Genomic DNA, 8,190 nt, shown 5'->3' with positions numbered 1-8,190 from the left:
AACTTTTCTGAAAAATAAAGGTTTAATTTCATTCTAAGGTGAAGTAAATTGTCAAAACAGTTGAATCTTTGTATGGAACATTTAATTACACCAAGTAAATGATTTAAACCATTTAGATTTTAGTAGACTAAATATAATGTATATTTATTTGACTAAAATGTTTTTCATATTTCGTCGACTAAAACTAGACTAAAACTACAATGATGGGGTTGACTAAAATGTGACTAAAACTAAATTGCATTTTCGTCAAAAGACTATGACTAAAACTAAATCAAAATTTGCTGTCAAAATTAACACTGGCCAAAATGAACTTCACTCCTGCACCGGCACACCCACGGCGAAAGGCGCGAGCCAGGACTGGAGCGATGACCCAACCTCCGCCACCGGTCTTCGAGATCCCGACCAGGAACCGCTTTGCCGCCCTCTGCGAGATGGAATGCAACGCTGTGGTCATCGGAGACTCAATCGTCCGGAATGTACGTGCTTCCTCCAATAAAGGTAAGGTGCGCACTCATTGTTTTCCTGGCGCCCGTGTTCTTGATGTCTCTGCGCAGGTACCAGCGATCCTGAAGGACGACGCTAACGTCGGAGCTATCATGCTGCACACGGGGGTGAATGACGTCAGGATGTGGCAGTCGGAGATCCTGAAGAGGGACTTTAGGAGTCTGATCGAGACGGTACGCAACGCATCGCCCACGGCGAGGATCATCGTGTCAGGGCCGCTTCCTACCTACCGACGAGGGAATGTAAAGTTCAGTAGACTATTTGCGCTAAATAAATGGTTGATGTCATGGTGTATTGAACAGAAGCTGCTCTTTGTTAATAATTTTGATCTGTTCTGGGAGCGACCTAGGCTCTTCCGCCCTGACACCAGACCCAACAATGCAGATGACCTGAAGGCCGCTATCAAAGCAACCTGGGCTTCCATTACACCTGAGCAGTGCCACAGGCTGATTGCCTCCTTGCCATGCCGCATTGATGCAGTAATTCATGCAAAAGGAGGCCCAACCGAGTATTGAGTGCATAGAAATGAACATACTTTTCAGAACCCTGACATTACTGTTTAAAATATCCTTTTTCTTTATTGATCTTATGTAATATTCTAATTTTCTGAGACACTGAATTTTGGGTTTTCATTATATGTAAGCCATAATCATTAAAATTTCAAGAAATAAAGGCTTGAAATATATAATATATGAGTTTCATATAAAAGCTCAAAGCTTCAGCACCGCCGCTCTGAGATCGATTGCTAATGTCTGAGGTGAAGCACGCCCCACCTCATTAGCATACAGACAAAGAAATACATAAATAAATAAATAAATAAATAAATATAGAAAGAAATAAATGTGAAAATAAATAAATGTAGGAATAAATACACATATACATGAATAAATGTGGAAATAAATAAAAGTGGAAATAAATAAATGTATAAATAATTAAATAAAAAAACAAATAAACGTGAAAAAATGTATAATTACACATAAATAAGGAAATAAAAGTATAAATACTCATTTATTTTTGTTTTTTAACATTTCTTCATGGATTTATTTTTGTATTTATCAGTCAGGTTTGGAATTCCATATTAACGCGTTATCGACAGGGTAGAACAATTACCTCGACTACTAAAGATAGTTTCGCAAAGAGTTTGCCAGATCTGACTCCTTTAATAACCATACAAATAAATACAGAATCGCTCGATGACATGACCAGCAAATTGGGCACTATTTTTTCTAATACATTAGAAGCTGTCGCACCTATGAAGTCAAAAAAGATTAATGAGAAAAACGTACAGTAACTAGATTTGCATTGTTGGAACACAGAATATTAGACCAAGAACGACATGTTCCAGTACATTCAATCCCATTTGACTCAATTGACTCGTTAAGTGGGGCGTGTTCATTCAGTTCATTCAACCAATGAAACGCTCTGACAGGGCTCACACTCAAAGGCTATTGGCTCATGGCATGCCTCTTTAAAGAAAGAGCTGCACTGTCTTTGCTTGAGACAGCAATGAATGAGAAATATGGGGTCAGAATTGTTGCTTTATTCTGAATAAATAAACTGATCCGCAAATAAATGTAGAGAGTTTAACAAACATATTTTAAATCCACATATGCACAAAAAGTGAACCATAAATACATGTTAGACGTTCCACAAAAAGAAATGGAATTCACAAATAAATACAATGAGATTTTCAAATAAAAATATATTTACAAATATATTTTAATGGCATTTATTTGTAGATCGCTTTCTGCACATTTGTGGATCGCTTTCTGCGCGTTTGTGAATCGCTGCACGCATTTGTGGATCAGTGCACGCATTTGTGGATTGCTCTCTGTGCATTTGTGGATTTTGAAACATTTCTAACGTCAAGACGTGCTCACGATCCACAAATAGGTGGACTCCGCCCACTGTCTACTCAGCCAATCGGACAGCGGTCTCACGGTGCTGCCCAATCGCGGCACGTTTTCCCTCCAACCAATCACTTTTTAACTTACAATGCAGGGCGGGAACACAACCCGAAGTCGTCTCGCCAATAACGACTGCTTAAAATGGCGGAGCGGGAAGAATCAGGAGAGGTGAATCTTATTATTCATTTAACACAAATCACTAGCTAAAATCATGCTGCCGGCGGACTGTGGATGGGGGATGATACGATATAAAAAGAAAAGGATAAAGAAAAAGGACAGCTTGGGTTACATAGCTAGGTAGATATTATTTACCATACTTGCAATAGGTTTTTTCGAAGTCCTGTAAAAACCATAACAGTTAGCAATTAATTGTTTTACCATTATGTGTTAATGTAATGGCGACTCTGTATGACATTATTAAGATTGTGTCACTGTTTGTGCAGGAACTTTCTGCACAGGTGGAAAGAGCAGCTCTGGCTTTAGTGCAGATAATTGCAAAGGATCTAACACCGTGTCGCCCCACATCCAATCCCCCACAGACACATATCCCCTCTCCCTCTGTTTCTTTGCCCTCATCCAACCTCTCCTCAGACGTTAGGGTGAATCAGGCTCTGAATATGTTTGGCCCATATACAGTATAAGAGGGACAATATTCTTGTTTTTTTTTAGTGCAATTCCCACCTAAACAGCTTTCATAAGCTTTTACTGTTTGACAGAGCCCACTAACGTAATTGTTGTTTTGACTTGTGCATTTTTAGGCAGTTTCCTGCTTTTTTCAATTCTAGTAGTGACCATTCAAGAGGCAAAGGCAAAAGACGGTTTGTTTCACAGCCAACACACGGTTCCACGTATCAAAACAACCGAACTACAGATTTATGTTTTATCTGAACCCGCTGCTTCAAACACGCCCAAATTAACACCAACTGGTTCAGAGGAGCTTGTGCTCGCACATGCCGGACTTGGCAAGAGGCTTGTCACTTTTACAGAGTCTGCTAAACATGATGAGGTAAGATGATGTAGTGTTTCTTAAACAAGCGTGCTGCACATGTGCAATTTATAAAAAAAACTGAAGATTGTACCCACAGATAATAAAGCAGTATCACATGGTCCAATTCTATACTTTGGCTCTGACCTGAACACTTCAAGCAATAGTAATGTTTTAAAAGTAATGTAATGTTTTCTTACTGAATAATTCGGTGTATTAAACATATATTTTGAGTAAATTATCATTTATTAAGACCCACTAGTCATTTACAAAAATATTGAACAAATAATAATTATTGTACAATTATCATATGTTCATTAGATTTTTGATCTGTTGGAGGAAGAGTTTCCGAAGTTAAAAAGTCTGAAGAGAAGCTGGATGTTTTACAAAGCCACTGGTACTCATTTTATTTACATTACGAATTTTATGTGAATATATTACAACGTGATAAAATAATTATCTAAATAATAAAAACTTAATGCTGGGTGTTTGTAATGCATGTAAATTAAGTTTGTAAAAAGTGACACTGATATTACATTCTGTTCAAAAAGGTGGAAGTGGGCGCCGAAAACTGTCGATGATTCTAACTGATGCAGAGGGCTACACTTTGCAGGCACTAAAATCTGCCTCCAACAATGGGAAAAATGTGCTTTACTTGGTTTCAATCCAGGAAGCACTTTCCACAGATCCTCTACCCTATGATGCTCCTGAATTCTCTAAAATGCCCCAAGCCAACTGTGTCTCTTGTGGCCAGAAAATGCCCCTTCAGATGTTGGCTTTACATGCAGACGAATATTCAGTAAGTTATTTCATCCTGAATTTACTTTTATCATTAATTTTATTAAAATATTTTTACATATAATTTAGAGCATTCAATAAATAATTCATGCAACCTGTGAAATAGAAATCGGAGTCTGAGATTTTAGAAGACGATACTCCTCCTGATGTTGAGGTAACAGATGCTGAAGAGTCATTTGGGGTAGTTATAATTTCACATTATCCTAAAGACTGTTACATCAGTGTTTTCATATTGAGTGCATTAACCTTTCCTAAATGCTTACATTTGTTTTACAGACTTGCCCCATTTGCCAGACAGTGATACTAACTGATTTTCTCCAGACCCATGTTAATTTATGCATTGACAGGTAGTAATACTTAAAGGGTAACTCCACCCAAAAATGAAAATTCTGCCATTAATTACTCACCCTCAAGTAGTTAATATAATATTAATTAATATAATGCGACGAGGATACTTTTGTGCGCAAACAAAAAAAACTAAAGACTTTATTCAAAAACTTCCTGATTTGATTGTTAGTTTCCAGCGTGCGTTCAAGGGAGCCACACGCTAGAGCCAGGCTCTAAGTTAGAACGCGCATGTGTCGAGCGGTTCTGACACAGAATGCACTGTAATCGACCACATGCACTCAAATCGGGAAGTTTTTGAATATAACCATTAGTTTTTTTTGTTTGCACACAAAGTATCCTTGTCACATATTAATTTATATTGAAACACCGGAGTCGCGTGGACAATTTTACGGTGTCTTTACGCACTTTCAGCGCTTTGAAGATTGGTCGCGTTGCAATCTGAGGAGTCAGAAAGCTTCCAAAATTACCTTAATTTGCGTTTTGGGGGGAAATAAAGGTCATACAGATGTTAAACTACTTGAGGGTGAGTAATTAATGGCAGAATTTTCATTTTTGGGTAGAGTTACCCTTTAAGGTGGTTTTTAAATCAATAAACTTGAAAAATGAACATCTGAGATTTACTTTTGTTTTTTAAATAAGAAATAGTCCAAGGGAGGACACAAATGGCAGTCCCTATCAGAATGAAGATCTTCCTGGACCATCATCATCTGCAGTGGAATCATCTGGATCCTTGGAGAGGTCCTTTAACTTTGAAGAGGCAAAGAAAGTAACCTTTGAAGGGCAACAATTATTATACTACTCTTACCAATACAAATAAATGACCTAAGGGGCTAATTTATTCTTGTTCATGCGACAATGGCTGATCTGATTATTTTATTTATTATTTTACCTCCTGATAGAATGGATGAGGATTTTAGATCCACGCATAGCATCTCTGCTGTTCTGCGGGACTTTGCTGAGAGAACAGAGCAAGGAAAAGCCACTGCGTTTTTATCTAGATTTGAAAGATAGCCCTGAAGACCAAGACAGAGCCATATTATCTTTCTATAAGGCAAAGGGAGTCAACTGGGCTGCTCCACTAAAGTGCATATTACAAGGTATATTCGCAGATTTATAGATTTTGTAATCCAACCATTTCTCTGTTGTTTTTCTGTTTTACATTTGTTGCAATGTTTTTTCATACCATCTTTAATAATGTATCTCTATTTAAATTAATTTAAAACATATTTTACAGGAGATGCAGCCATTGGTGATGGGGACATCTCCTGAATATGGCTGTTGAGAAGCTGAGGACTGGCTTTTCTCTGAATTTTGGTATTCATGCTGTTATTGGAAATGTTTTAAACTTTACTGTCTTAATTTATGGAAAAAGGATAAAGAATTTCTTTAACACATTTACATTCTTTTTCAGGCATAGCAGATGTAGCACTCCTGTTTGAGGGTGAACAGGATCATCTTGTTCCGTGTTGCAGTCAAACTCTGATTGATAGTGACTTATTTGTGGTTGCTGGGCGCATGATAGGCCACTCATTTCTTCATGGTGGCCCTTTGCTTCCTGGAATTAGTCCAGTCGTAGTTCACGTGTTGATGGGTGGTCCCATCGAGACTGCAGAGTTTAAATTAGAGGATTGTCCAGATTTGGAACAAAGGCATACCATCCAACTGGTAGGTGCAAAACATTACTTGTCAAGACTATTTATATTTAAGAAACATCACAAATTACACAGTACATATTATACAGTACATATATAGTTTAAACTATAAAAAATACTATATTATTAAACTATTTTATTATTTCCCTGTGTAGCATGTGAACCTATACAGTTATGATGTACAGAATAATTATCTTATGTTGAGGTTTTTGATGGTAATTAAAATAAAGCATTGTACTTGCATGATTTTGGAAAGTTGTTAAGTTAAATGTTTTTATTAGTTGCAAGGTAACCATAACCTTTCAGAAGAGGAAAAGGAGGAAGTAACCAGACTTGCTGTGTCATGGGACCTTCCTGGGTTTTCTGAACACCACCGGAAATGGCTGTTTAATAGGTTGCTGCAACACGCTGTGAGTGTCTTAATCTTTTATTGATACTCTTTTTATTTTTTGTTTTATTGTCTTTTGGACTGTTCATTGACGTTAGAAACACTGCTGTTCCTCAGTCAGATTTAGTAAATCCTAGATTCTGTACGTGTAAAGATAGTAAATGGACTTGCTTAAATTAGTTTGTGTACTTTTTCCTTAGGTTTTGTATAGGACTAAATGTCAAATAAAGCAGCTGAGGCATGTCAAAGAAACCAATCTTTGGTCATTGATCACGGCATGAGAAGATGCAATTAAAGTTGTCTTTCCAAGGGCGTGAAGTTCAGTATGGTCCAGAGGTATATCCTTTACCTGATTAGACACAAGTTCTATCTCTTATACAGTGTTTGAGTTTCTTACATTTTATTTGTAGGTCATTCTTCAGCATATTGCTTGGCCTGTTGCCGATTCTGATGATGACGACGAAAGTTTGCACCCTGAAATTGTCACTCGTCAAATTACTTTTCTTCGGGAATATATTCAGGAAGGTAAAATGGCAGTACATTTTTTTTAATTAAATGCTTTTATTAATATTATTCATAATTTTGTAACTTGATGTATCAAACCATACTGTGCGAAGTTTTAAAGATATGCTTATATATACTTTGTAATTATTTATCTATACAGCCACCTCAGACCAGCTGCAGAAGCTCATGCCATTTTGGACTGGATGGGAGGTCCCATCTAACAGTCTGCAGGTTAAAGTGTGTAAGGGGAAATTCTTCAAGGCCTCCGGACGCTAATGCTTCCTGCTGACATACTAACAATGGATGAGTTTTCTTCTACTTTGCAAGCTTGTGCAAACACAGCATCTACTGGATTTGGATTGGTTTAACACTTTCAGAATATGACTCTGATGATGTTCTACTCAGAGTTAGTTTTGACTTTGAAGAAATAATATTCAAATTTCTTGATGTTCCAAAATCATTTACTTTAATTGCACAGTTTGCACGTTAAAAATTTCTTACAATCTATTTTAAAGGTCACTAACCTGAATCCACATACTGAAAATATCTGTTACTGTCCTGTTTTTAGATGCAGTTAATACTAAATAAAGACACATTGCAATGTCAGAAATTCTTCTGACTGATTTTTTTCAGGCCAAGTCATATTCCTTTAACCAATAGTGTTTTAAAGGGAGATGTTTTGAACCACTTTACATAGTATTGCCAGTTTGCGTATTTTAAAAGCTATTTTTAATCTATGAAAAAATTATACTTACCTAGACAAATAATCAACCATCTATAACTTTTCAGTGCATTTTTGTATTTATCTTATAAGGCCAAACAATGTTTTCTGAAACTCTTAATAATTAACAGAAAAAAAGAACAAAATAAAAGGACCACTAAAGACCAAAAATGTTGTTTGTATTTGTCTCCAGAGTGCTTTTCACTTTTTCTGCCTTTTGGCTGTGAAACCATATTCCTGAAGCTTGCGCTACACCTGACACCGTTTCAGTGTTTGACAGCTACAGTGACTAGTTTCAGTGTTTGACTAGCTACAGTGACTAGTTCAGTGTTTGACTAGCTACAATTACTAGTACAGTGTTTGACTAGCTTGTCCAAGGCGAC

At 36.8% G+C, this 8,190-nt stretch overlaps 1 long non-coding RNA gene across 1 annotated transcript; it reads left to right on the top strand.

Moving 5' to 3' along the window:
* Positions 1-6,024: 6,024 nt before the first annotated feature.
* On the top strand, positions 6,025-6,871 carry LOC130550607 (uncharacterized). The gene is made up of 3 exons (XR_008962455.1): positions 6,025-6,207; positions 6,476-6,604; positions 6,783-6,871. It is a non-coding gene; the product is annotated as an uncharacterized LOC130550607 (long non-coding RNA).
* The last annotated feature ends 1,319 nt before the right edge of the window (positions 6,872-8,190 follow it).

This window comes from Triplophysa rosa, unplaced genomic scaffold (genome assembly GCF_024868665.1).
Source record: "Triplophysa rosa unplaced genomic scaffold, Trosa_1v2 scaffold368_ERROPOS126171+, whole genome shotgun sequence".
In the NCBI taxonomy this organism is placed as follows: Eukaryota; Metazoa; Chordata; class Actinopteri; order Cypriniformes; family Nemacheilidae; genus Triplophysa; species Triplophysa rosa.
This window is presented reverse-complemented; position numbering and strand designations above follow the sequence as displayed.